Here is a 26,720-nt window from a genome sequence, read left to right as displayed (position 1 = left end):
TGGGTTCAAATCCCTCCTTGAATATAAATATTAGTTGGGACAAGTCAACTAATCTTTCTGACCCTCAGTTTCATTGGTAGTAAAAACAAAAAAGATTGTTGGACTACTGGCCTCTAAGGTCCCTTCCGGGTTTAAATATAGAATCCTGTGCAGTGGATAGAGCACCGGCCTTGGAGTCAGGAGTACCTGAGTTCAAATCTGGCCTCAGACACTTAATAATTACCTAGCTGTGTGGCCTTGGGCAAGCCATGTAACCCTATTGCCTTGCAAAAAAAAAAACAACCTAAAAAATTAAAAATAAATATAAGGTCCTAAGAAACATTATCTTAGATCAAATTAATAGAAGCATGAGATTCAAAGAAGAGAAGCAATTGCCCTTTTGTATTCTGCCCTGCTTCAGACATATCTGGAATTTGGTATTCAGCTCTTTTAGGAAGGTCATTGATACACTAGAATATTCCCAGAAAACAAGAAGAACCAGGAGAGTGAGTAAAATGGAGCATAACCCATACTAGACTTGTTTAATCTGGAGAAAGTATACTTAGAAAGGAATAATTTTTAGAAGAGCCATTATATGGGAGATAGATTAGATTTATTCTCCTTGGTCATGGTTGGCAGAATTTGTAAAAATGGGTCAGAGTTTCATAGAAGTAGTTTTTAAGATTCAGTATTTAGAACTGGTTGGGACCTTAGAAGCCACAGAATCCAGCTTTCTCATTTTGCAGATTAGGAAATAATTTGAGAGGTTAAGCGATTCAGCCTCAAGGTTGCCATTCTCCAAGGCTAGTCAGGAAAAATTCAGTAATTAGAGCTTTTTCACATCGGACTGCTTTAGAAGGAAGTGGATGCTCATCTCTGGTGGTCTTCAGGTAGAAATTGATTGTCCTCCGAAAAATTAAAGGGAGAATTCTTGTTCAGCTATCAATTGGACTAGATCTCCAATGCCTTTTCCAGGTCTGTGATTTTGTGAAAAAGATAGGATGAGTGGTGTTTGGAAGAATTTTCCTTTAAAACTTTTTTATACAAAGGAAATTCAGAAAAACACTGATGAAGTAGAATTCTTATGAATAAATAAAATAAGGTAATATACCCACATATATGTTTAATATAAAGTTATGCACAAGACTGTTTATATTATAAGGCTGTTTTATTTGTCCAATTCCCTACCTTACTAAGGAGAATGTATTGACTATAAATATACTTTGTTTGATGAAGAATACTTGTGTTTTGACTCAGGATTTTCATTATGTGCATCTCTTCTCATTATCCAGGATTATAAACTAGCCATAGCAGTTGAAGTTATTTGGGCTTTGCTATTTATTCTTGGATAAACTCTCAAAGATTTAGAATATGATTTCTCTCTCTCTTTTTCTTCTTTCAATGCTCCTGGTACCCGTAATTCTATTAGTTTCAGGTTGACGTCTAACAGTGAAGACATCAAGCCCTCTAAAATGGAGTAGAGGGTCTTTATGAGTCACAATGTCTGAAAATGTCATCGCTATGCAGTCAATCTAGTGATGAGCCTCTCAGAATTTAGTTAGAGTGGTTGTGAGACAGGGGATATACAGTTTGTCGCTAGGATCATACTGAAGACTTTTCAGTTAGTGGGGTGTGCTAGAACCTTTGGTCTATGGAAACAACCTTCAAGAACATGGGCTTGTCTCCATGCTACTTTAAAGCATCAAAGAAAATCAATATAACGTAAGTTCCTTGAGATCAAGGACTTTTTTATTTTCATTTTTACTTATAAATTATCTGGCATATAAAGATATGGACTGTTCTGTGATTTCATTGGTATCTGAAGCTACTGAGTGAGGAAACCCTCTTTACCAATGCAGGTTGGTACCTTCTCTTTAATGCATATCTTAGAGAATTGCCTGGGTACTGAGAAACTAAATGACTTGCCAGGATCATAGAGCCAGTTCATGATGGAGATGAAATCTGGTCTCAGATATCTCTGGTTTCAAGTCTTCTATCCACAATACCAGGGGTTATTAAACTACAGTTCCAATCCAATCAATACTTATTAAGGCTTTATAATATATCAGATACTGTGCTAAGTACTACAGATACAATTAATAAAATAAAAGACAGTCCCTGAAGTTAAGCTCAAATTGCTTATAATCTCATGGATTAGGAGTGGAGTGAACTAAAAGTCTGCCCTCTGTACCTTCCAATTGGAGGAGAGAGAAGTCTGAAGGAGGTGGTGTCAAACAAGGATTGAGTTAGCAGCTAAGCGATGAGAGATGATGCTCTTAATCTTGGAGGTGCATCCTGTTTGTGGAGTTGAAGCCAGTCAGGGCAGCAGGTACAGAGTAGAGTAGAGTAAAACAAGTCTGTGAAATGAACTAATACTATCATGTATTAGTAAGTGCTTTATAAATATTATCTCTTTCGGTCCTTATAATGACCCTGGGAGGAGGTAGTATTATCGATTAGTCCCATTTTACAGATGAGGATGGAGGCAAACAGGTTCAATGTCTTGTCCAGAGTCATAAGGTAGAATATATCTGAGGCCAGATTTGAAGTCAGGTCTTCTTGACTTAAGGACCAGGGCTGTATTCATGACACTAAATAGCTGAACATTTGCAATCCTATATATTTTGTCAGGTACCTTTGAAATCAGCATTCTGAGGAGTCTAAGGGGGTGTAGGATGCAAAAATTATAAAAATTCCTGTGCCACATTATGATGATGTTTATCTTTTGTTCTTGAAGAAGACCATGACATCAGGGAGGTGATGCCCCGACAAGCAAATGAATTGGATTTGAGGGAGGGGGTGCTATGCTAAGTCATCAGCCTCATTTTCTCCTCTGGAGTCATCTGGGTCCAGTGGCCACATGTGAATCAGGATCATTGGAGATGGCTCTGGAAGCAAGTCAGTCAGGGTTAAGTGACTTGACCAAGGTCATACAACTAATGAGTGGCAAGTATTTGAAACCAGACTGGGACTTAGGTCCTCCTGACTTCAGGGGTGATGCTCTATCCACTGTACTAATAGCTGATAAAAAGTAGGTCTGAATGAATGCTTATAGATCAATTGAATACGAACAACTCTAGGTCCCCAACGTTTATTTATTAAGCATTTTCTAAGTCTCAGAAAGCTTTACAGATATATTACCTATCTACAAGGTGCTCGGTTCTACTGGAAGAGAAAACATGGCAACAACCAGGTAAAATCAAGCTATATAAAGAGGAAATGGAAGACACTTTGAGAAGCAAAGGCATTGAAAGGTTTTTTGGAATAGGTGGGATCTGAGCCAAGCCTGGATGAGACTTAGGAAAACTGAGAGGAAGAATTGAGAGGAAAGAGGATTACAGATGCGGAAGTCATGTTTAAGGAGCTTAAAGTGGGCCAATGTGACTGGAACATAGAAATGGAAAGAATGAAGGGTACCAAAGTCAGAAGGGTAAGAAGTGCCCAAGCCTTAAGGAGCTGCAAATGAGAAACAGTGTGAGTAGTCCTACAGGAGACATTGAGTGGGAAGGTGACAGATTAATCAGAAAAATTATCTTGATAGCTGATTAAAAACTGTACTGGAGTGAAAGATACTCCAGGACCGGAGACTGGTGATGGATAACACATCTTGGTTGCCTTTTTTCTTAGGGATTCCTTCGTTTTAACTTTTTAAAAATGAAGCGGAACCAACATTTGTTGTTGTTTTTGTCTTGAATGGCCTTGAACAAGAGCTAGACTAAAGGAAGATAGAATCTAGAGGGTGAAACACTGAGAGAGAGAAGCCAATTCTAAGACGATAACATTCATGTGAGGAAAGGGAAAATTCTGTCGTCCTCTCCCTCAAGAACATTGGAGAAGGAACCTGATCTCGATGCTGACTCTTCCTTGTGCTTCAATGTAAAATCACAAAACTTCTCTGACCTTCAGTTTCCTTTTCTGTAAAACAAGGAGAGGGGGATTGGACAAAATTAACCAATCAATTGGTACTTTTGAAATAGCCACCTTACTATGCTATGTTGTCCATGTTACTGAGATAAAAACAAAACGTCTGCTGTCAAGGAAATTCCATTCTACTCGGAGAGATAACATGTACAAAGATGAAATATAAGGATAGGGACACTGTTGGGATCTATGGAATCATTGGAATAAGAAATCTTCAGTTGAGGAAAATTCTCCTACAAAGGGAGGCAAGAACAAGTATTTTTTTGAGCACCTACAATGTGCCAGATATTACTGGACCCTTGACACGTCTTCCACAGTCCCTTTGGGCTCTGTATTTATGATCTTATGATTCAGGTTAGTGAAGATTTTTTGCCCCTAATCCTTCAATAGTATTAGGAAAAAAAAGATAACAGACAATTGTCCCAGAACTCATGTGAACTGCTAGCCCCAACTTGTACTTTTAAACATCCTTGGCCGGGTTGGCTTGTCCCTTCACTCTGACATCACCCACATGAAGCAAATTGTCTGGGAACATAACTATTATATTATCAGCCTTAATAGTTCTGTCCCCAAGGGTAATCTCTCAAACAAATGGGTTTCTAAATCAATAAACACCTTAGCTGGCTGTCTCTGAATTTACTTATTCATGAGATTGTTATCTCTCTGTAAATTCCCAGGAAGACTCTTTATTGCTTAATCCCACCATATTGGTTAGAATGTTTATCAGTTTTAAAATTAGGTCTTATTAAATTTTCTTTGTATCTTTGTAACTCTCTCAGGGATTTTCCTGTTTGGGAGGAGGGGAGGCTTAGAAAGTTATACTTATCTTTCCTATTACACACAGGAATGGCTCCTAATACCTTTATAAGTTGTCAAATATTGGATTGCCGACTTAAAATATATTCCTTTTCAATATTAATTGGGAAAAATACTCTCCATGTTTTCAAATAGGGTCCATTCATTTTATCTGCCTGTTTTCCTAATTGGACTCTGATGGACCCTTGGCTGTGTGGAGTTGGTTGGACATTGTAGGTTTTTAAGGACAGAGATGCTTGTCTTCCTATTATTCATTGGGAGGGTCAATCCTTTCATTCTTTTGTCTGGACAGTGGATCATAAGGAGCTTCCCTGGGAGCACATGATGTATTCCTGGTGACCATAGAATTATATTAGCAAGCAACAAGGCCTAAAACTAAATTACAGATACTCGGGCTTCACCACCTGATCTCAATGGAAGATGCCTGCTCAAGATGGCCAGGACCTCAGAAATAATGTTCTGCTGTGGGCTCATTTGAATAATCTCTTTACTCATTAAACACAGCCGCAAGGCAAGCAACGGCAGAGTTCAAAAAGCAAGCCAAGGGAATATATTAGTAATAGAATTATGGTTTAAGCCTTTGGGCTTGTTTCCCCAATATTTCTGTAGTCCATTAATTACTACAAGAATGATTTTGTCACTTACCTAAAAAAAAAGGTTAGAGGAATATTTTGACTAAGAAGCATAAGTAAAATGTATTTTTAAAGTCCTAGGTAAGCTACAATTAAATCTGAAGATCAACTCTGATAATGGTCCAACAATTTTTGTTTTTCCCCCTAACCAATCTCTAGAGACCTGGGATTAGAATGACCTATCTTTTTATTCTTGCTTTGTAAAATACTATCTTATCTCTTTTTATGAGCAATGAATGATTCATAGTACCACAGAATGGGACATTTTGGGGATGGATTCTGCTTTATTTCATTTTATTTCTTTTCTTTTTCTTATTCTTTTCTTTACTTTATTCTTTTTCTTTTCTCTTTCCTTTTCCTTTTTTCTTTTCCCTTTTGCTTTCCTTCTTTTTTCTTTTTTCTCTTCTTTTGATGAGCATCCATTGAATAGTGGGTTACCTGAAAGGCAGTGTGCTAGATGTTAAGAATGTAGAAAGGGAAAAGGAAAAGTCTCATGTGTTCAAATAGTTTACATTCCACCCAGAGCTTATAGTCTCACTGCCTTTAGTTTCTCTCCCCTCCACTATGCATTCTGTGCAGTGACCCAAAAATTTTAAGACAATTTTGTCCATGTAATTCCTGGGCTAAGAATCTCTCTCTCAAATGTTTAGGCTAAAGTAGAACCTATTCCACTTGTTATACCGACAGTAATCAATTATAATTCTTAAGGGAACATAGCTCAATAAAACTGTGCATTTCTAGGGCTCTTTCAGGCTTGAAAGGCTCTTACAAATGTGATCTCATTTTATACTCACAACAACCGGGAAGGTAGGTGTTGCCAGTGCCTGGAATGAGCTTTCTCCTTATTTCTCCTTCATTGAATCTCTAGGTTTTTTCAAGGCTTAGCTCAAATAATACCTCCTTCTTGCCTCCCTTTCCCATTAATGATTTTTCCTTCCTCAAATTCATCCTTGATTTACCTTTCAGTTTTCATATTGTAGTTCTTGGGAGAAGGTAAACTGCTTGAAGACAGGGACCATAACTCTAGGAATGGAAACAGCCTCAAGGATCATTTTCTCTGATCATAGGTTTTGAACTAGAAGAGATTGTAGAGGCCAAGTCCCAATTCCTCATTATATTGATGAAGAAAGTGAAGTAAATGATTTGCCCAGTCACACAGTTAAGAAGTATCTAAGGTAGGATTTGAACTCAGTTTCTCCTGACTCTGAGTACCCAATTCATTATATAATAACACTATTTTGGGGGTTCTTTATAGCCTGTCACCTTGTACATAGTAAACCCTTAATTAATTTTCATTTTTACTGAATTGGATTGAATTCTAATTACTGATGTCTTCAGATTCATTCTTCCTCCATCAATTTTGTTGTGAGAGTAGAATAAATTTAAAGAAGAAAATTTCAAAGGGGAAAAAAGAAAATGTACAAATAGAAGGGAACATTTCATGCTTCTTTTGTAATGAACTCTCTTCTGTTATTCTCATCTTTTTCTGACCTATTGGGAGGGAGGGGAGAGGAGGGGAGGAAGATGTTTTACCTAGGTGTATCCCACAGTCTCTTTAGTGTCTAAAATTCTAAATTCCACTTAAACCTACTCACCTGTGAACATCGATTTCCCTGCTCCCTATCCACCTGTAACACATACACTAAGGAGAGATATAACTATAGGAGTATATGGCTCATTTATTTACATTTTGATGCAACTCCAAATCAATTTATGAGAACTGGTTTAGCTCTTGGAATGTCATTTCACTCCTTGCATATACATTTAATATGGATGTTGCTTCATTGTCTGTGAAGATGTAATTTCCTTTCTTATATCTTTTAATTTGATCTACTTTTGCTTTTGCTTTGTCTGAAATAAGGATTGCTATCTCTGCTTTTTTTTAATACTTAAACTGAGGCATAACATATTACGCTCCAGCCTTTTATCTTTTATGTATATTTCTTCTTCAAACCACTCTGCTATCTTCTTCCATTTTATGAAAGAGTTTATTTTATTCACATTCACAATTATATTTACCAGCTCTGTATCTCCCTCCTCCTTTTTTTCTTCCTGTTTGTTTTTTTACCACTACTTTCCCCTTAGTCCTTTTCACTAATGTTTTGCTTTTTAGTACTTCCTCCCTTTTATCAACTTACTTCCCTTTTCTTTTCCCTTTCCCCATTTATTTCCTTTTTTTAAACTTTTACTTTCCCTTTCTATTACTCCCTTCTTTCCTTTTCTTTTACCTCTTCCCCTCCCCTCCCCCGTCCTTCTAGGGTAGAATAAATTCCTAAACCCAACTGGAAATGTATATTATCCCTTTTTTGAACCAAATCATTGAGAGTAAGATTTACTCAGTGCTGACAACCCTCCCTTCATTCCCTTTCCTATATTAGGTCCTAAGTGATCATTCATCCTCTTATGCCTTGCTTTCTTCTAGAATAATCTCTTTTTTCATGTCCTAATTATTTTATAGCTTTCTTAAACCCACTCCCTCTCTCAAAGTATACTCCTTTCAACTGTTCTTAGAGAAGTACATTTCTCAGAAGCATCATTACAACTTAATCACTTTATACTCACACCCTCGTTTCAAGTACACTTTCTCCAAAGTCCTAACAAATACAACCTTCAAGAGTTAAAAACAGATCACATCACAGTCAATTTACAAAACATTAAATCTCCCCTGGAGGCCATTCTAGTAAGTTGTACAAAATCTCATCAAAGTGTATCATCCTTGTTCAATGCTATCTTATTTAAGGGAGAAAACATTCTTTTCTGGATTAAAGTATAAGGAGTACACATTCTATTCCTCACAAAAACTAAGAAATCAACCCAGGAAGATAGTTTCAAAGAATTATACTTTTTTTGATCAAAGATGACATTATTGCATCATCTACATATAACTAAGGGAGGAGAAAAGGGGTTATCTTTCAGAGAGAAATAATATAGCTTGGAAACTTAGAGTTTCTGGGATATGGGTAAGCAATCTAAGGTCTATGAAAGGCATAAGGATGGATGACACATTTATAAAGGGACAAGTTATAGAGATCAAAGAAGGCAGTCCTCTTTGATTAAACAACCTGTACAAGGAAGAACCTTAAAGGGGAGAAAATAAATAATAACCTTTGGAACCTTTGTTTTCTTCTTCTGGAAATATCTGATATGCTTCTGTATTTCTGGATTCTAGACTCTTCCATGTAAAATTCAGTTTGCTTGTACATAAGTGAGATATGATGAAATCTGGGGAGACCCTGAAGCAGGATTCCTCCATTCAATAGATAATAACTTGTCCAATTTCCCTTTGTGTAGGAGTGGGGCAGGATCAGATGTCTGAGAAGCAGAAATAGAGCAGAGCACAAAAAAGGCATGAATTTCTATTCAAAATTCAGAGGTAAATTCTAGAGAATAATTTAATTTCACTCAAAACAAAGGCTTGAAAACAGGACAATTGAGTTGAAAAAGTGGTAGACTCACTTTATCCCAAGGTCTGCTTTAGCTGGGCTCAAAATCTGTCCTAACACTTTTTGGGAGATTCCTTTATGCATTGTTGTTCGAATGGAGTCTACTGCCTTTCCAAGCCCCCAAATTGTCTAATCCACTGTCATAGCACCATAACTATAAACCTTAAAAATATAGGATTAAAATAAAATGACAGAAATTATAGATTAGACATGAAATTTTGTCTAGGATTTAGATGAGGCTCATCATGATGGTGGTGACCACTTTCCTATACTTTTAGAATTTCAATAACATTATAGACCACATATTACAATACCCAATTTTGAAAATGGGGAAACTGTGGCACAGAATGTTTGGGCGTCTTTTTATGTTCTCAAAGCTAGAAAGTCACAGACCCAAGATTGGGATTTAGGTCTTTCTGACTTCAAATCCAACAATCTTTCCATAAAAAGGCAGAGTCTAATACATAAGTACCAATTAGATCTTTATTGAAAAGCTTCCTGATTCTATGTGACATGCTACATTGTGTAACTTAGATGATCCTTGAGCATGAAATTAGAAGTTGTCAGAATGGCTTTTTAAGATGAGGTTCTTTCTGGAACCATAGGGATGACCTTGACTCTCAACCTTTGTTGTATTAAGGACTGGTGGTCTGCTGAGGCCTATAGATCTTTTCTCCCAATTATATTTTTAATATGATTAGTTTATCATATTTTTAAATGTACAAAATGAAATACCTAGGATCATCAAAGGAATTCAATTTTATTGAAATACAATTATCCAAAATTCTTTTGAAAGAGTTTATAGATCTCAGGTTGATTACTCTGTCTTAGACCAATGTTTTTTTCCATAGACCAAAAAATCTTTCCAATTTAGAACATATCCTGAATTTACTGTGGCAAGGTGAGAAGGAAAAACTTTAAAGGAGAAACAATATTTTGACCACCTGCCAAGCCTATTCTGCTTTATGCTTCCCACTCAATCTTTCTAATCTGTTGTCAATTAGGACACCAGATAATGTAGCTGGTTAGAAAATATCTAAAATAAGAGTAAATAAACATTGAAAAAGTCTCTTGGGGAAGTCTTTTATTGACCTTGTGCAGCATCCATTATCTAATTTGAATTTCTCCTCAATCCTGAGAAAGTTTTATTATCCCTGGTTTATACAGAAGACTTTGAGAATCTGTGTTTTTTTTTTTTTTAATTTTTGCAAGGCAATGGGCTTAAGTAACTTGCCCAAGGCCACACAGCTAGGTAATTATTAAGTGTCTGAGGCCGGATTTGAACTCAGGTCCTCCTGACTCCAGGGCCAGTGCTCTATTCACTGTGCCACCTAGCTGCCCAAAAACTTTAAGAATCAGAGAGGATACTTATAGTCAGTTACCTCGAGTTTCACAGTTACTAAGTGAGAAAAGTAGAATTCAAATCTAGGTCCTTACTGATTCCAAGTGCCAGGGGACATGGAAAGCCCTCAATACAGTGCTTGGAATACTTAATAAGTGCTTAATAATTGCTTATTCCTTTCATTTCTTTTCCCTTTCCTCTTTAAGGGTCTTTTGTAGAAACCTATACTGTCCATAATTATACTTTAGGTACCTGCAAATGGCAGATACCTTGGTCCTTTTCAGGTTTCTGTTTTTCCTTCAACCTAAATGAAACTTAGGAGGCAGTTAAGTGGTGCCATGGATAGAGTATTGGGCTTGGAATCAGGATCTATCTCTGCTTTAGACACTTAGTGATTGTGTGATCCTGGACAAGTCACTTAACATTCTTTGTCTCAGTTTCCTCATCTGTAAAATGAACTGGGGAAGGAAAAAGTAAACCACTCCAGATTTTTTGGTACAGAAAACCCCAAATAGGGTCACAAAGAGTCAGATACAACTGAACCAGTGAAACTTCTCTATAACACGAATCATCCCCCATTTTCTTTTGCAAAGATGATTTAAAATGTAAACTTGGGAATCTTTATAGTATTATGATGGCTACGGTTTTATGGACAATTCAGTCAATGAATGAGTCAAACATGAGCATCAACTATATGCAAGCCTTGTGTTAAACCTGGCTGAGCTTGCAAAAAAAAGACATTCTCAGAGGAATTCATATTGAATGGGGGAGATAACAATAATTAACTAGGTGTCTACAAGATATATGCAGTGGAAGCGACAGACACCTCAATGGGAAATTACTAAAGGTGGAGAGGAGTGGGAAAGGAGAAGGTAGTGTTTGACTTGACCCTTTGAGGAAGCCACAAAGCTGAGGAAGAAGCTGCCAGGCTTGGTGACACCAGTAGTTTTTGCTTTCTTTTTTCTCTTTACCAATTTCAAGTCTTTTCATGTTCTCATTTCAGGTCAAAGTATTTTCACTCATGTCAATTAGCTATCAATCAGTAGGTTTGATGCTTTACCTGTTTGTGATTAGGTAGCTCATCTAACATTCTTATCCTCACTTTTCTTTTATACTATGGGAGTGATGTAAAGACTAGCAAACTGCCTTCTGCAGGGAAGCAAGATTGGGGGAAAAATTGTAAAACTCAAAATAAATAAAACCTTTCTAAATTAAAAAATAAAGCATGAAGATTGCCTGGGAGGTCCCTGAATTTGTGAGGTGGTCAATATGACCTTAGGATATCACTTTATTTCCTTGGGACTCAGTTTCTTCATTTGTAAAAGGAGGGAGTTGTCCTAGATGACTTTTGAGGTCCCTTCTAAGCAGTAAATCTGTGATGCTAGGATTTACAAGGGACTATTTTCTCAAAAGATACAGTGCCTGAGTACAGATTCAAAATGGTTTTTTCTAACTAGTAAATTTCAACATCTCTGATAAACGAACAAAAAAGGCTTGCAACCGAGAACAATGATTAGAATAGAGGCAAAACAGTTTCAAGGTAAATTTTCCACATTAAGAACTATTCCCCGCTTTTCTTCAGGGAGGAACAACAGAAGCCCACAGCTATTTTAAAAGATTAGAAAGGGGAAAAAAAATTAATGGTGCCTAAGACTTCCGTTCTTGGTTATGATTGGGCATCTCTTTTCTCCCTTAATTATACTTGTTCAGGAGTCTCGTTTAACAAACAATGAGCTACAAAGCTTTCAAAGTAGCAACATAAAACCTTCGGAGTACTTTCCAATATGTTGTTCTCTAGGCACCGTGAGGCAGGCGGCAGATACTGTGGAACATTCTGAAAATGAGATGAAACACAACCTTTCACACTCATTAAACAAATCTTGTACTGTTTTTGGTTAACTATCTTACCACGAGCTTTCTGCCTGTTCTGTAGCCGTATGATTTAAGGCCATCTATGATGCGAAAAATTGCTAGACTACCAATCACAGCAGAGGAAGAGGCGAATGTGCCAGCGATGTTGCACAGGGGGATTAAATACATTAAAATCTATGAGATGCTCTCATTGTGGGACTTAATTGAACTATTTTTCAGTGGTTTGTATTTTGTCACCTTTATTTATATTTAATGTGACTGGAAATTGCAAGCTTGGGGATCGGTTCTTGGGGGCTAATCATTCTGTTGTGCTTGGGACCCAAGTGTGAAGACCTTCCCCAACATCATATGTACGCACTCTAGTCAGGTCAGTACAAACTTATTGAGTTTCCAAGGTTGAAGATGAGTTTGTGTGCCAGTCTGTTCTTTCAGACAAGGGAAAGAAAATTACACCTAGAGGCAACAAGGGAAGTCAACAGTAATTCATAGCTAGGGAGTCAAATGAAATCTTGCAAGAGGTCAAGTCAACTTTCACCAGGAGGTGTCACTGTTGTCAACTCACATTAGTAGAGATAGCTAGAGTATCAGTGGTCATTGCTGGTGTCATCTGACAATGGCAGGAGAGAAATTTCTAGATTTTTTTCAATGACAGACTGGACATGTTACCATATTACCTCTACGCTAAATATGATTATTATGTTATGAATGCAATTTTTAGCAAGTCAATGTAAAAATTTTTGTAAGAGTGGCAAAAAGAGTGAAGGGAGCAGAACCAAGAAAGAACAGTGTATTCATTAACAACATTGTGAGTTGATCAACCTTGATGGATGAAACTGCACTCAGCAGTTCAGAGAGCTAGGACAACCCTAGGAGACTGATTAGGGATGATGCTATTTCCATCCAGAGGAAGAAAAACAAAACAAAACAACAACAACAAAAAAAACCCCCTTCAGAATCTGAATGAATACTACATTTACTTTAAAAATTTTTTTTTCATGTATTTCTTTCCTGTCTCATGATTTTCTACCCCCTTAATCCTAATTCCTCATACCAAAAATGACTAATCTGTAAACATGTTGGACACAAATGTGTATGCACAATATTCACCTAACTGTTCACTGCTGAGGAGAGTGAGGTAGGAAGGGAGGGTGGAAGGAAATTATGTAATTCAAAAATATGCCTATCGATAAATACTGGAAAACTTTCATAACGTGGAATTGGAAAAATAACATAAAATATCAATTTAAAAAGGTAGCAAAAAAGAGGTAGCAAAAGTCCTATGTTTTACTTGAATTTAATATTTTTATTTTTTATGTTTTGTCTATAACTTATAGTCTTAGAGAGTTGCTTAAAGTCAGAAAATTTTAGGTGCCTTGTCTAAGATCCTGCAAATCAATTAAGTTCTGTGGAGGAGTTTTGGAGATCAGCTGGCTTCTGAGGTGGATAACCTGAATTCATATTCCAGTTGTACCACTCACAACCTGTATAACTTTAATTAAATCATTTCTTTCTTGGTTTAATTTTTTTAATGAATCCTGGCATCATAGATGTGGAGGTGGAAGGATTCACAGCCATTACCCAGTCCAATCTTCTCATTTTACATGAGAAAACTGATGCACAAGGCATTTAGGTGACTGGCCCAAAGTCACACTGTTAATAATTGTTGTGTTGCTTTCCCAATCATTACATGAATTGGGAGTCTGTGTCCCTGAGCAGGGTTGCTGAATTTTACCTCAGGATTCTTGGGGTAGCCCTGAGGATTTAAGGACTGGTATTCTACTGTTATATCTCCCAACCTTTTCCCAATATTCATCCTCCTGTGACTTTCAGTTTATATCAGTCAGTTTGGCTTAATCAGGTTTTGAAAAAATAAGTATTTTAATAAACAGTAATTAAGGGATATTTAATAAACAGGTATCTTAATAAACAGGTATAAAATGAGGTACTTTGAACTTAGTAAAGAACAATATACTACAAGAATCTGTGATGCCCTCTTTTATAATTATCTACAGAGTCTAAGGCTAAGGGGACTCAATCTTGAGTACATATGGGATAGGCATAAACCCCATCCTGTGATCCCCTTCATGGGGATGTGTACAGAATCTCTGTTAGGTATGGGATAATTTAACTACTGACATCCATATAGAGCCTTGAGTCTGCCCCTTTTTACCATATCTAATCTATTCTTGACTCCTTATGACAATGCCTTTAACCACTGCTATCCTGTGTTTGAGGAGAGGGCATTGAAGAAAGATTCAGAGCCTATGGGCATCCTAAATTCTCAAGGTCCTCCTCTGGCCAGTGGGTGGGTGGGTGGATGGGGATAGAGACCAAAATGTTCTCCAAGTCATTCCTTTAATGAATCATTAACTTCTCAGATAATTGAAAATCTTGATGCCGAACTAGCTGCCAAACCAGTCATGTGTGGCTAAGTCTCTTAACCAATCTGAAGAGACTTTCTGTTGAATCTGGTTATTGAGGACTTATTTCCATCTCTGATTAATTCATTTGACCGAGAGGTGTTTTGGTCTGATAAAGGTAGCAGGGGAATAGTAGCTTGAGGGATAATTTAAGTGGTGATTTTGGTTTATTTATTTATTCATTCTGCTCCTTCTCTTCCACCCACATCATGGATGAGATTTAGGACTTCTGCCTCCAAAACTCATGTTATTTTTTCTAGTTGTTTCAAGGAGTTTACTTTTTCCCCAGGGTAGGTATTTCACAAAAAAACAGACCAGTCCCTTCATATTCACTCTTATAAGTTACTGTGACCTCTAAAATCCTTACTTGGAGACCATTCTGAGCTTGGCTAGGTTGGTTCTCAGACTGAGGGACATAAACCATCAGCATTATGTTCAAATGCTGTCCAAGACATTAAGATCTGGGAGATCCTCTGGAATCACCCCAGAATCATTTCCATGCAATGAGTTATTGCTATAGGCCTTTAGGGAGGATTAAAGTACAGCAACATAAGCATAAGGCATTTGATTGTTATGACTGATCAATATTGACCCTTTCCCATTTCTCCTTATAAATGAAACTCCCTTATACCTCTAAGCAATTGCATGAGGAGCCCTTAGTAACCAGTGAAGATTTTGTCATGAGATTTTTCTCTGATGATATTTCAAAAACCTAGGCTGTTCCTGAAATCAAATGAATGCAGAGGCAAATATGAAGAAGTAGTATCTTTTTAAAATATATTTGGATTTTCCAATATAATTGTTATCTCCTTGAGGAAAGGACCAATTTCTTAATATCAACTTCATTTCTTTATTTCTTAATATCAGTGGAATTTCTTTACTTCTTAATATCAACTTAATACTTAATCAACCTTAGCACTTACATCAACTGATTGACATTGCCTCATTTCCTGAGACATTATTTTTCCATGCCAGAAATTGATAATCTTGAGAGATTTGCCTTTTCCTTCCCTCATCAAACAAATCCTACATTTTCTTCAAATTCTGGCCTTATTTTTATGTCTTATAAGATATTTTCCCTCACTCCTCCTTTGCTAAATTTCAGTAGCAATTGCAGGCAAGATCATAGTCTTGAATTTACTTTGGTGTCATTTCCCAGTAGTATTATTCATTTATCCTTTCTCACCTAGATTCTAAACTTCTCTTGGGTTTATTATTGTCATATAAGATTTGTTTATTGTTTATTATTATAGTATATTATTTATTATTCTCTTAGGAATATTTTTGATTTTTCACTTTTAAACTTCAACACAAGTTGGTACTAATTCAGCCCTTGGGCTGTTTATCCACACTCTTTCTACATGACCAATTTACCTCTATTTCTGATCAACAAATTCAGAGAAGCATGAAATTAAGATTTCAAGGGATCTTGAAGGTCATTGTCTAACCTCATTCACCTTGCTAATGAGATTCAGAGAAATGAAGTGATTCCAAAGATCACATAAGCAGTAAGAAGCAGATATGGAATTTGAATCCAGATACTTTGGTAAGTAATCCAGTGCTTTCTCTAATACATCCATCTCTTCACATTTGTGTGTCTTTACCCTATTTCTGATTTTATTGGTCTATAGAAATGCTAATGAGAACATTTTTAGGGAAAGAAAGCATCAAACAATATAAATATGATTTGGGGGATTTTAAAAATCTATTAATCCTCTATGGATATCTATTTTCTCATGTTGGTATGTAAAATTAATAAAATAATTGATGATTAATCAATTGTTAATTGGTCACTTACTATAGGTAAGGCATCTATTAGAGAAATTCATGGCATAGTTCATGATCCCTGTCAATAAGGAACTCTGTATTTTGTTGGGGAAGGAAAATTACAATACATGGAATAATTAGATTACCAATATGTGAACACTTATTCACTTATTCAGTTTTTATTATTTGCACAATCTTATGAAATTGTTTGAGATAGGAGGAGACATAACCATCAAACATAATTTCTTCCCTCCAACAGCTTATAATCAAATAGAGGAAATGAAAGTGTAAATTGGGTGCTTTGAATACCTCAAAGCACCATATGAATATGCTGTTAAATTTCCAAGAAATGAGAGACCAACATGGGCTAGATTCTTGGGGAAGTTTTGCCTGTCTCCTCCCTCTTAACTCCAAGTGAAATAATGCCATTGAGAATTGGAAGGTTCAAAAACATTTGGATAAAGAAGTAAAAATGCTATAGCCAAAGAAACTTCTGCAGGGGTCCTTGGAAACTCTGTGCAAATGGAAAACAGATTTCACTAAAATAATAGCTGTCAAATTGGAAATCCATTGTTTCCAATTACTGCCACTTCATAGACTTTAACTGCCTAATTTAGCCAAAGCATGAGGGGAAAATATTTTGTGCTTGAAAATGTAAATTAAAACTTTTTTTTTTAAAAAAACAACAGCAATATCAACCTATTATGGAACTTGGCAGAATCCTGACCCTGTTTCCAATGGTCCATTACCCTGGCCCAGAGCTTTGGAGCTTATCAGAGCTGCAAGATATTAATTGCTTCAGGCACCCTACTCTGATAAGGGTTATTGTTTTCTGAGATGTGCCAACCTAGGGTACTTGCCAGCAATTCATGAGTAGTCAAGGGACATCTTAATAGCATGGTGGGACAGAGCTTTCCTTTGGCATTACTACCATAGGTTGATGGACCCATGATCTCATCAATCCAAATGCTGCCTCTGCTGATGCCACCTTACCCCCATTCGTGGTTTTCCTCCTGATTCAATTCTCATCATAGTCTCTGAAAGGGATTCTTAACCTGAATCGCAGGAATTACTTTTTCTCTTTTATGAAAATTGACTTCTTTTGTAATCTGATGGATTTTTAAAAATATACTTAGAAACATTCTGAGCAGATCTAAAGATTTCACTAGAATGTCAAAGAATTCTATGACACAAAAATTATCTAATGGATCTTCCATAGAAAGTTTATTCAATAGGCTAAGCATCTAATGCATCTAATGCTGGGAAATTTACCATATTTTTCTGATGCCTTTCATCAAGGCAAAATTCTACAGCATCTCTTCAACAACCTTGTATTAAGTACCTATTATGTATAAAAAAGAATGATAATTATGACCAAATTTTGTATAGCACTTAAGGTTTGCAAACATTTTCTGGTGTTTCAATTATGTCTGACTCACTGTGACCTGTTTGAAGTTTTCTTAGCAAAGATAACAGAATAGTTTGCTATTTTTATAAAGAAGGAAAGAAAGAAAAATAGGAAGATGAATAGATAGGTAGATAGATAATAGATAACTAGTCAGAGCAATAGGTAGGTAGATAAATAAACAGAGATGGATGATAGATGGATGATAGATATTTAGATAGATGGATAGATATACATATAATATTCTTATTTGATCTTTACAACAATCCTGGGAAGTAGGTATTATTATAGAGGAGAAATCAAAGACTGATATAGAGCAAATGACTTGCCTATCAAGTATCTGAGGTGGGATTTAAACTTATATCATCTCCCCCCCGCCCCAAAATTTTTTAATTATTTATTTTTAAATTTTTCTTTAATTTATTTATACATTACTAAAATATTCTTGTTTAAGAGTAAACATAATACACCTTCTCCCAATATAAAATCTCATGAGAAATAAAGTGAAAGAAAGAGGAAAAAAATGTGTTTCAGTCTGTGTGCTAAAACTATCAGCTTTCTCTTGGGTGAATCACATTCTTTATCAAGTGGCCATCATAGAAGTTACTTCCACAGTTGCTGTTGCTGATTATAATTCCTTCTATCCATTCCTCCCTACTACCATCTATTATATTTTTCTCTCTCTTTTCTCTTCTAAAATGTGCTGAGGGGCAACCAAGTGGTGCAGCAGAAAGAACACCAGCCCTAGGGCCAAGAGGCCCCAAGCCTTCATCCCACCCTAGAGACCCAGCACCCACCCATCCCTGTGGTCCCGGATAAAAATGTGTTCTATCTGGCTATCCTCTCCTATGATCTACCTTCTCCTCTATCACCCACTTCCCCCCTCCACTCCCCTGTCTGCCTTCTCTCCTTTTTCTTCTAGATTTCTATACCCTATTGACTGTGTATGCTGTTTCCTCTCTGAGTCATTTCTGATGAGAATGAAGGCTCCCTCATTCCCTTTCACCTCCCCTCTTCTATACCATTGCAAAAGCTATTTCTTGACTCTTTTACATGAAATATCTTAGTCCATTCTATCTTCCCTTTCTCTTACTCCCAGTACATTTGCCTTTCACCCATTGACTCCATTTTTATAATATATTATACCTTCAAATTCAGCTCTCTCCTGTGCCTCATCTATAAAAGCTCCTTTCCTTCCTATTCTATTAAATGAGAAGGTTCATAACAGTATCATCAGTATCATCTTTCTTTGCAGGAATACACACAGTTCATCATCATTACGTCCCTCATAATTTACCCTTCCCGTCCACCCTCTCTATGCTTCACCTGAGTCTTGTACTTGAACATCAAACTTTCTGTTCAGCTCTAGTCATTTCAACAGGAACATTTGAAATTCCCCTGGTTCATTGAAAGTCCATTTTTTCCCCTGCTAGAGGATGTTCAGTTTTGCTGGGTAGTTGATTCTTGGTTGCATTCTAAGCTCTTTTGCCTCCTGGAATATTATTCCAAGCCCCATGAGCCCTTAATGTAGTTGCTGCTAAGTCCTGACTGCACCTCCATGATATTTGAATTATGTCCTTCTGGATGCTTATAATATTTTCCCTTTGACTTGGAAGTTCTGGAACTTGGGTATAGTATTTCGGGGGAATGGTTGATTTCTTTTTTTTTTTTTTTGATTTCTTTTCAGAGGAGATTGATGGATTCTCTCCAATTTCTATTTTACCCTCTGCTTCTAGGATATCAGGGCAATTTTCCTGCAGAAATTCTTTAAAAATGAGGTCAAGACTCTTTTCCTGATCATGACTTTTAGGTAGCCCAATAATTTTTAAATTTTCTCTCCTGGATCTTTTTTCCAGGTCAGTTTTTTTTTAATGAGATATTTCACATTTTCTTCTAGTTTTTCATTTTTCTGGTGTTGAATTATTGTGTCTTGATTTCTCACAAAGTCATCAGCTTCCTTTAGCTCCATTCTGCATTTGAAGGCTTTATTTTCCTCAGAGAGTTTCCTTATCTCCTTTTCCATCTGGTCAATTCTGCTTTTTAAAGCATTCTTCTCCTCAATAACTTTTTGACCTGTTTTATCTATTTGACCTAAACTGGTTTTAAATGTTATTTTTTTCAGTGTTTTTTGGATCACCTTAACTAAGCTGCTGACTTCAAATTCACGTTTTTCTTGAATCTTATTTCTTTTCCCAATTGTTTCTTCTACTTCCCTTACTTGATTTTCAAAATCTTTTTTGAGGCCTATCATTGCCCTAGTCCAACTTCTATATTTCTTTGAGTTAGATGCAGAAGTTTGGACTTTCTCATCTTCAGAGTGTGTGTTTTGGTCCTCCATGGGACCAAATAATTGTCTATGATCAGGTTCCCCCCCCCCCACCCTGTTTACTCATTTCCCCAGCCTATGACTGGTTTTGGGGTGCTTCCTGAGCTTTTGAGTATTATTGGGATACCCCTGCAAGGACCACAGTTCCTTCAAGGTCCTATGGGAGACTCTGACTGCTCTCCTGGTCTGTGAATAACCACAAGTTCACCCATCTGCCCAGGGGCTGTGAGGAAGGTCCCTGCTCCATGGGGGCCCAGACTGTCACAGGTGTGGGAATATGATCAAAGTCCCAGAATCCTGTCCCAGGGACAGAGGACCGACCTTGGTGGTCTCCCTCCACTCCCTTACCTTTGGTGGGTTGAGCACTCAGGGAACAGCTGCTGGGCAGCTCCCTGCTGGGAGGTTCTACAGGCTTGCTTCTGTTTCCTAGGATCTGGGCTGTGCTGAGAGCCATGCTGAGGGCCGTGCTGAGGGCCATGCTGAGGAGTGCCATGCTGGCCTGTGCTTCATGCTCACTCTGGCAGAGGTCTCCCTGTTGATCTTCCAAGTTGTTCTTGGTGCTCCTTGGGGTGGCAGGTCAGGAAACTGGTTCTGTTGACAGGAGTCAGCACTTCCAGGGACCCAGGCACTCTGGGGCTGTTCCCAGAAGGCTAAAGCTCCTTTGCTAGGCTGTCCCCTCCAACCCCATGGAACAGAGCATTCCCACTATTTTTCAGGTTACCTTGGTCTGGAGAATTGCCTCACTGGGTCTTTCTGTGAAAATTTAGTTAGTCATAATTTTAAGGTTTTTGAAATAATTTGGGGTCCTAAGAAAGGCTGTCCTCCTGCCACCATCTTGGCTCTACCCCTCCCCCCCAGTTAATATCATCTTGACTCAAAGTCCAATGATTTCATTGCCTCAAATAATAATAACTAGTATTTTGTTGTATATTAAAATTTTAAAAGTGATTTGTACATTATCGTGTTTGATCTCCACCACAATCTTGCGGGAATAGATGTTATTATCTGAATTCTGTCGATGAGGAAACTGAGGGCTATGTCATCTGGTTGGTCTTTTTGTCTAAAATCTTTCTCCATTCCAATCTATCCTTCAACAAACTGCCAAGTGATTTTTCTAATGCATGTATCCATTCCCCCTCAATAAATTCTAATGACTCTTGTTGCTTTTAGAATAAAATATAAAGCCCTCTTTTAGATATTTGAAGCTCTTTATAACCTGAGGAAATCGGTGACTTGCTTAGGGTTATACAGCTTATATGTCTGAGGCTGGATTTTAATTCAGGTCCTCCAGACTTCAGGGTAAGGGCTCTATTCACTATAATACCTAGCTTCCTTAATCCTTTTCTCTCTTGCCAGGTTTTTATTCTCTTCTTCCCTGAACTCTGTGGTTCATCTACATGGCCCTACACCTATACTCCATACACTAGAGTATATGACTTTCATTCTCCTATCTCTACAGCTTTTTGCTAGCTATTTCCTATGCCTGGAATGCTTTCTCTCCTACTTTTTGGTTTCTCTAATTTTCTTGAATCTTTCCTTCTACAGGAGGCTTCTCATTCCTAGTGCCATCCATCTGAGAGTACCTCCCATCAATCCTATATATAACTTGAATATTCATTGTTATTGGCATATTGTCTCCCCACTACAGCATATTATCTCCTTACACTACAGTGTAAGCTCCTTGAGGTCAGGGACCTTGTTTTTGCCTTTTTCACTATCCCACAGTATTTCTTGATTGACTGAGCTATTAATTGACAGCTACTAAATGTAAAGAGACAGAATTTGATTGAATGAAAGGACAAATGATTGTTTGAATGCAAGACAATACCTTGTTCTAAATGTGGATGAATTATAAGGCTAAGGAAGATATGTTTCCTAGCCTTTGAGAACAAACCTTCTATTAGGGATACCAGGATAGCAGTGCCATTCCCACCACAACTGGCTTGTTCTTCTTTCTGAGTATGCATTTTCATGGCAAGGACTTCTTGCAAATAAGTCATCATTAGCTAATGCTAATCTACTTGGGAAAGAACCTCTTCCATGAAACTTTCCTGAAATAAGTGACAATTGGACCATGGCTCTTATATTTTTATCCAATTAGTCCTCATACAACCCCTAGCAGTACACTCTAACCCTAATGTCCAAATATCAATTTGCATCTTAGTTCATTACAAGTGAAGAATATGAAATGCCCTCTCTCCCTTTCAGCTCTCTAATGTACTATCTTCCCCATTAGATTATAAGCCACTTGAGGATAGTAACTGTCCAGTGCTTAGCATGGTTGCTTGTGATCAACCAATCAATAAATATTAATTAAGTGCCTACTATGTTCCAACCAGTGTGCTCAGTTCTAGGAGTACAAATAGATGGACCTGCCTATGGATCCTTGTCTTTTGAAAACTCCTACAAACCAAAGGGAATTAAGAGAGACTAATATGTAGTAGATTGCACAACTTAATCAAAGAGAAAACATAAGTATTAGTTTGTTCCATTTGAAGCAAATCTCTAAGGATAGCCTTAAAAATGAAGAAATAGAGATACATAGATTGATGGCTAGATGGCTAGATGGATGAATGGATGAGAGAGATGTTTTAAGTCAAGGACTTATGTGCTAAAAAGGGACATGCATCATGGTGATATATCTGTAGAGTCAGGAAGATTAGGGTGCAGAACCGATCTAAGAAATTTATGGGGTCATTGAATTTGAGCTGGAATGAACTATTTGGTACATTCTCTTCTTTTTACAGTTAGTAATCTAAGATCTAGATAGGTTAAATGACTTGTCCAGGGTCACATTGATTGCAAATGTCAAGGATGATATTTGAATCTTTTATCTAGATCTAGAGCACTTTCCGCTGTTTGTATACTACTTTCTTCCATCTGCACTACCATGGGCTAAGTAAGTCCCTTAGCCTCTCTGCATAACTGATTGTTTAGGTAAGTCACTTGGTTTCTCTGAGTCTCAATTTCTCCATCTACAAAAGTTGAGATAATGTAATATGCAGAAGCTCCTTGACAGGGTATTGGGCTCCAAACGAATTAATGATGTAAAGTGTTGACTAAATAAATGTCACTGGCTATGATTATAAATTCTTAGCCAGGTGGGCTTACTAAGGTTTTCTTTGTTTGCTGATGCCCTTGAAAGAACTGATCTGGACTGGGCCAGACTCTTTCTGGGGACACTTAAGATCAGTGATTTGTAGATAACAAAATCCTTGATAATCTTTTATCTGATTCGACTTCCCTTTGCACATAAGAATGACATATGTTATCTTGGGATGAGCAGGATGTTCTATCTGAAATAGCCCCTGTCCTCTTAGCATTAACCCTCTACTGACGGAATCCAAGTCTAATCTTATGTTTCTGGGCTGACAGCTGAGAATGGGGTTGCTTCAATTATTAATAATTTAAATAGGATCGTAGAATTATAAGACAATAAATTTAAAGATAGATAATAATGTAGGGGCCATCTAGTCAAACTCTTTCATTTTAAATATGAGAAAACTTTCATTTAAATATGAGAAAACTGAGCCGAAAGGAACTTGTAGTATCATAGATATAAACCTAGAGGGATCTTGGAGTTCAAGAATTTCCACTATAATTAACCTGACATGTGTCATCAAGTCTGTGCTTGAGGATGCCAAATAGGGAAGAATTCTCTGCTTCTCAATATACCTCTTAGCATTTAATGGATACCTTTTAATTGTTTTTTTGCTGATATCAAACCTACATCAGTCTTGGTGCAGATTCCATTGATTCACTGCTTCCAGTTTTCCCTTCTGGGGCTAAGCTGAAGACATTTAGTCCCTTTTCCACTTGATATGGCAGCAATCACCTGTCCTCTAAATCTTCTGCTCCAAGAAGCTCATCTTTGATTCTCTCCCCCTCCCCACACAATCCCATCTCCTTTCTTCCTATCAGCATTTTGGTGGTTTATATCTCTGAGAATTCATCATGGACTATTGGGTGTTATCATTGAGCTATAATATAAGCTCATCAAAGGCAGGAACCTTGCTTTAGCAAAACTTTAGGTGTCCCCTAGGGTCTGGGGAAGTGCTCAGGGCAAGACTAAATCCTGAATAATTAATGATGGTATATCCTTTATGGACCTAGATTATTACTTCATTTGTATAAGGAACACTCTTTCCTCTGCAGGTAAATACTTCCTTGCAATTCATTATCTTAAACCATTGTGCAGGGGTGTGGAGGTGACTCCTTAAGGTTGTATAGTCAGTATGTGTCAAATACAATGCCTGAACCAAGTTTTTTCTTATTCTGAGAATGGGTGTCTAGGCACAATATCAAGTAATTCAATACAATTCAACAAAAGGTAGTGTATTCTAATATAATATTGTATTATATCACATGTCATTGTTAGGTTATAGTGCATCATATTATGTCCTGTTACATTGTATATCATGATATATCATATCATATGATGGCTTATTATAGTATATCATATCATGTATAACAAAGTTTATTGTAATACAACTTAGCATAACAATATAATAGCATAGCATTATAGAATTTAATATAGTATATAATATAGTAATATATAATATAAAATATATAACATTATATTAAACATCATATTATGGAGTCTTCTCTCTGAAGTAGAGACCTATCTCTTAAATTCCAATATTCTTAAGGTGGCATTATACAATCTATGAATCTTAGAAGACTAAATTTTTCAAGAATTGGAGTTAAGGCTTACCTAAAAGGCCATGGAGAGGGAAATGGTGGATATATGTAGGCTGAAACTTATTCAAAATGATGAATCCAAGGGAGAAGGTTAAGATTTCAACAAAGAAATGTAGGTGCAAAATAAGAGGTCAGATTGGTCAGACTGGTCTTGTAGTGAGGGTGAAGGATAATATGACAGACAATGCCACTGATATCTTGTCAGCTTGAGGAAGGTTGGCATCCTTATGGGCAAACTGATTGATAACTGAGCTCTCGTGCAGCAAAGTAGTCCTTTGACTCCTCCCTAATAGATTCTCTATTACCAAACAAAAGCAGTTATTCCCAATCTTCTTTTGTTTCTTGACCCCTCTTTTGCCTCCCCTTTGTCACAACCATCTGGGAAAAGAATTTCATTTCACACTCAGCTGGCCAGTTAGGAAGTGCAGAGTATATAGAGTGATGGTTCTGGAGTCAGGAAGAAAGATGTTGAAATCCAGCCTCAGATTTCATACTAGTTGTATGACCTTAACCTCTCTTTATTTTAATTTCCTCAACTGTAAAATGGATATAATACTAGCCCCTAACCTCCAGAGTTGTTGTGAGGATCAAATGGCACAGTGCTTAGCACATAATAAATATTTTATATAAATATTGGATATTGTTGTTGTTAAAACTTTGATTCCCTCTATTGGGTCCTTAGACTTAGCATTGCTGAGTTTTTCCCCATATCAAGCTGTGACCCAACTCTGCCATTTTGAATCTCTTAGATTATATTCAATTCACCGTGCTCCACAGTCTAACCTCTCCCTCCAATGTGATAATCCAGTTCCCCACTGACTGCATTCTCCTGGATAATCTCTCCTCTTTGAGTCATTGTGATGTAATTTACTCTTTATTCTCTTTATACAGTCTTCTCAGACTCTTTTCCTGGATCATCCTAAGACTCTCTAACTGTAGGTGTTCTCTAAGGGTTTTTCTCTTTTCTCTATACAATCTCTTTGTGACCTTTCAGTTTCTATAGGTTCCATTGTCATCTCTGTGTAGATGATTCCCATATCTGAATCAGTTCCTAATTTTCTTCTGCCTGGATCCTGTCCCATATAAATCAATTGTCTTCTCTATTGAACATTTAGAACTGGATATCACTTGGGTGACTAAAAGTAATGTCCAAAAACAGAACTCATTATATTTCTCCTCAAATGCACAGATCTTCTGAATTTCTATATTTTATTGGAGGCACCATGATGTTCTAGTCACCTAGGTTTAAAACCTCAGATTCACCCTCAGTTCTTTACCTCATTCCAAATACGTAGTTGACAAACTTGTTGATTCTACCTCCACTTCATCTTTGGCCTCTCTGCATCAACTGTCTACCTTTTCATACATGAACAATGAGTTAAAGTAATTCTTCTAAAGCAGAAATCTAATTATCTCATTCTTTTGCTCAATAAACTCTAGTGGCTCCCTATTACCTTTGGAGTAAAATTTATATCCTGTTTGGCATAAAATCTCTTTACAACATGACTCCAATTTACCTTTCCAATTTTATTAAACCTTATTCCCTGTCACCCATTCTGATTTGTTCAGTTATGTCTTATTGATATTATTCACATAGGATATGCCATCTCTCATTTTTATAACCTTGAACAGGCTGTCCTCTATGCCTGGAATGGTTTTTTTTTATTATTTATCATCTTAGATTTCTTAGTTTTCTTTAAAATCCCAGTTCAGGGCCACCTTTCAGGATCCATTTCTCTCTTCATATTTTACCAGTTTTTTTTTTAATTTTTGCAAGGCAGTGGGGTTAAGTGGCTTGCCCAAGGCCACACAGCTAGGTCATTATTAAATGTCTGAGACTAGATTTTGAACCCAGGTCCTCCTGACTCCAGGGCCGGTGCTTTATCCAGTACGCCACCTAGCCGCCCCTACATTTTACCAGTTTTGCCTTTTTAGATTTAACTCTACCACTTGCATCCTTCTTTCCTGTCCCTATTCCTTTGGAAAAGCTCATAACCATCATGATCCTGAGCTCTATACCTACTTCCTCTCTCTCCTCTTCCCGCTTTTAAAGTTTTCTTTAGTGTACTATCTTCCCCAATCATATTGTAAGCTCT

General features: G+C 37.0%; 1 long non-coding RNA gene across 1 annotated transcript; it reads right to left on the bottom strand.

Moving 5' to 3' along the window:
- Positions 1 to 3,198: 3,198 nt before the first annotated feature.
- LOC141511776 (uncharacterized) lies at positions 3,199 to 24,974 on the bottom strand. Its single transcript, XR_012475400.1, has 3 exons — positions 24,638 to 24,974; positions 8,454 to 8,660; positions 3,199 to 3,894 (listed from the first exon to the last, which is right to left on the bottom strand). It is a non-coding gene; the product is annotated as an uncharacterized LOC141511776 (long non-coding RNA).
- Positions 24,975 to 26,720: the final 1,746 nt, after the last annotated feature.

The sequence above is a fragment of the Macrotis lagotis genome, chromosome 2 (assembly GCF_037893015.1).
Source record: "Macrotis lagotis isolate mMagLag1 chromosome 2, bilby.v1.9.chrom.fasta, whole genome shotgun sequence".
Taxonomy (NCBI): Eukaryota; Metazoa; Chordata; class Mammalia; order Peramelemorphia; family Peramelidae; genus Macrotis; species Macrotis lagotis.
This window is presented reverse-complemented; position numbering and strand designations above follow the sequence as displayed.